Below are 3,976 nucleotides of genomic sequence, written 5' to 3'. Positions count from 1 at the left end.
ATTACAATGGGTTTGCAATGGCTTTGAGTATTTCCTTCCCCTTTTTTATGTTTATGAAGTCAGGAAGCCCTGTTGTTCATCATTGTCCCATGGGCATGGTAGGATGACAGTACCCTTCCTGATCTTCATACATTGTTGGTTGGTTGGTAATTAGTTTAATTCTGTTGTTTACTTTGTCTCCTGGGCATGGTTTGGTGATGGAATCCATTCTAATTCATATACCTTTCATCTCTTTAAAATTATATCAGAAGAAGTTCAGTTTAATTTTTATGATTTTTGAAGCAGGCATAAGATCTCCCTGATCTCTACAAGTGGATCCTCTGAAACCCTAGTTTCATTCCTCTGAATTCCTTAAAGTTTTAGATAATTATTCCACAAATATTTCTTAAATTCTATTTGGTTTAGATCACATCTTAGTCTGGTCCTAGTTCTACTTGGTTTCAGATAACGTACAGGTATCAGTCCCTGTGGATTCGACCTCGGTCTTACCGAGTTTATTACTACATCACAACCCTGCACTTGGGGTGTGAACAAGTTTTTGGCGCCATTGCCGGGGATTAGTTGCCTGCTCCAATCTGCCACTGGGCTACATCATCTGCTAATGGCTTCTCTGTACGGTTTTTCCATCAATAAAAAGGTAAGCTGGTCAGGCTTGGTGAAATAACCCAGCATGGTTTATAATCATAACAATTAAAATAACATAAAAATGTATGTATAATGATATAGATACAAATAGTGTATGATTGCATTAGATGGGATGATCGTCTATCTGCTTGGGTTGGTGGTCATCAACCCGCATCCACCCGTTGGGTAGGCTTCTACCTTTCGGTAAGCTTGACATAGCCCGCATTTGGTAATGCTCTACCAAGATCGACACTTCTTCCAGGGAGGGCCCCTAAGATCGACCATGCATAATGCAAATGCAATGAATGATAATGATGTATGAATGTATCATTTTCAAAACTACCATATATACTTGTCTTGATAAATAAATTCAATGTACAATTATAATTTTATGTAATTTGGCATAGATTAACATATAATTTACCGCATCATACAATATTTTAATAAAACATTCAAATCAGTACATCAATCAATCAAACCATCTCAAATAATTTATTTTAATTTTAATGAATCATGAGACAAGTTAGGTTACTCACCTGAGTCTGGTAGTGTAGAATCCACAAGGTAATTAAGTTGGTTTAAATTCAGAGATCCTATTAGTTATATCAACAATATTATTATTCATTTAGTTATTTTACATGGTGTGACCCACCTTTGATATACATCCTAAGTGGCTAAACCCTAAATGATTAAATAATTAAAATTATATGTTTATTAAATTTAATTATCAAGATTTAGATTTTCTTTTTAAGATCCTGAAATTGAATGTCAAATAATTAATTAGGGTGGCCCATCGGATGATTGGATCATTTAGATTCTTGAGATCTTGGCATATGTTGCCTCTACACATTGGATGAATGGTGTGAATCTAACCACATATACGTCAAAGGCCCATTTCGACTTTCTATGCTAAGTGATATCAATCAGTTGCGTAGAAATCTCAACTTTCCTTATTAAACCATTTATAGATTTGACTACTGTGGCCCATTTGATGGTCAGATCGATCTGAAATTGAAGGCACTATTATCTTTTGGTGCTAAGGATCAAATGGCCCATTCAGATCTATTTTAACACAATCAGATTCTATCAATTCAATTTATTTCTAAAATATTACTAACAAGATCTGAAATTATAAAAACATCACTTTGTTAAAATTGTCTCTACACACATATACAATGATCGTGTGGATGATCCACACCATCCATTGTATAGATTAAGAAGAAATTAACAACATAATAAAAAATTAAAAAGATCCTCACCCTATCCCTTTTTAAAGAAACTTCTCTTGATAAGATAGGATGAGCACATCATCCCTTATCCTGAATTTGAATTTTTTTATTTATTTATGATATTTGATAAAAAATTTTTACTATTACTAGTTTAAGAATTGATCCCTAAACCTCTCTCTCAACTAAGAATGTATCTACCAACTCAATTATTGATTTGTTTTTATTTTTATTTAAAAATAAAATCTTTAAATATTTATTTTAGTTTTTTTTTAATGCACCAAAATTTAGGGTTGTTACACTACAAGCACAAGATCATGTCTGAGTGACTAACCAATGATTTTTAAATGTTAATTTAAATGAACAATGTTTGGACAGTGTTGATCATTATATTAAAATAATTACAGTGATGCAATCGATAATCAAGTTGTTTTGGGATATCATCAAGTTTAATAGTATAGTGACACGCATATTACAAATGCAACTCTTGAAAAGATTTTAGATGTAATCCAAGCTCTCACGGTGGATTTCAAACTTCCTCTTTGATGGAAGATTTGAAACCGCCAGTTACTTTGTAGCGCCAAACAACTAAGGGATTTGAAATCCCCAAATCCATGGTGCCAAACAATCCCTAAAATTATAAAGAAAAATGGATGGACGGTGTGGATAAACCAATACATCAAGGTGGGCCCCTCATAACCCAGCTTATTCCAGGCTTGGGACCGACAGGGTAGTACGGAATCAGCTTCCTTTCAAACATGATTTATAGATGATCCGATACCCTGTTGCGCGAGGTGGCCCAAGCTCTATGACCCCACCTTTTTTTATTTGTTTTATCTACATCTTTTTGTATGTGTTTTATTTCCATTGTCCACCGGCTTTGCTAAAGTTTTTTTTTTTTTTTTTACACACACGCACCCCTAGACACTCACGCTGGTGGAATTTCACCACCTATGGATGCTCGAACCCTTGTCCGGGTGTTGAAACTCCTGAGAGTCTACCATCTGAGCAAGAGTAAGGATCCACCAGCTTTGCCAAGTTATTTTAAGGGCATGAGCTTAAAAATGAAGTAGATCCAAATTTCAAGTGGACCTATCATAGAAAATATTGAAGATTGAATATCTACCGTTAGAAACTTCTTATTCATATTTTTCTTTTACATTCATCTAGGTCTTCGTTGTTGGCGTGAGTTATCAAATCAATTAATGAGTTGTCGTCACATCAATCAATGAGTTGTTAATTAAGAGAAAATCAGAAAGATTATATTTGTGATTGTACAACTCATTGATTGATTGTACAATATCTATGTATAACTAAGAATATGGTTGCTAATCTGCCTATATATTTGTACAATATCTCTGTAAAGAAAGGATGAAAGAAATATGATAATAGAAATTCTGACATGGTATCAAAGCTAGTCGATTTCTGGCTTTTGGTTTACGTCTAACCCTTGTTCATAGCCTTCTTCCGCCGCCACCTTCACATATGAGAGACACCGAAACCCCGACGAAGTCCGATGATTCCTCCATTGACCATAATACGCTCCTCTTTGAAATATTCACCACAAAATGGTCGAAGCTCTGTCTAAATCTTAGGCCCCGACCGTGCTTTCTGAACCTGCGGCTGTCCCGATCGACATCAAGTTGGATGGTTCCGATTATGCTTTATGGTTCCAAGTTGTCGAGATGTACATCTCCGGCAAAGACAAATTGGGCTATATCAATGGCGAGTTACCTCAGCCATCTCCGGCCGATCTGTTCTTCCGCAAATGGCGTACTGAGAACGCCATTGTCAAAGGATGGCTGATTAACTCCATGGATCCGGCGTTAATCGGTAATTTCATTTGATTTTCCACTGCTAAAATGGTTTGGGATTCGGTCGCTACCACCTATTTTGATGGTGGAGATACCTCTCAAGTCCATGATCTCCGGCGACGCGTCTCACGTCTCCACCAAGCGGGTGGCTCTCTAGAAAAATACTACACCGATTTGCAAGGCCTCTGGCGTGAGATTGATTTTCGACGTCCCAATCCGATGGAGTGTCCTGCGATCTTGAATGTTATAATAATCTTCTCCAAGAAGATCGGATCTATGTATTCTTGAATGGTCTTGATGACAGGTTGGACA

The sequence above is a fragment of the Magnolia sinica genome, chromosome 8 (genome assembly GCF_029962835.1).
Source record: "Magnolia sinica isolate HGM2019 chromosome 8, MsV1, whole genome shotgun sequence".
In the NCBI taxonomy this organism is placed as follows: Eukaryota; Viridiplantae; Streptophyta; class Magnoliopsida; order Magnoliales; family Magnoliaceae; genus Magnolia; species Magnolia sinica.
The sequence above is the reverse complement of the archived record's forward strand: the minus strand, read 5'-3'. Positions refer to the sequence as shown.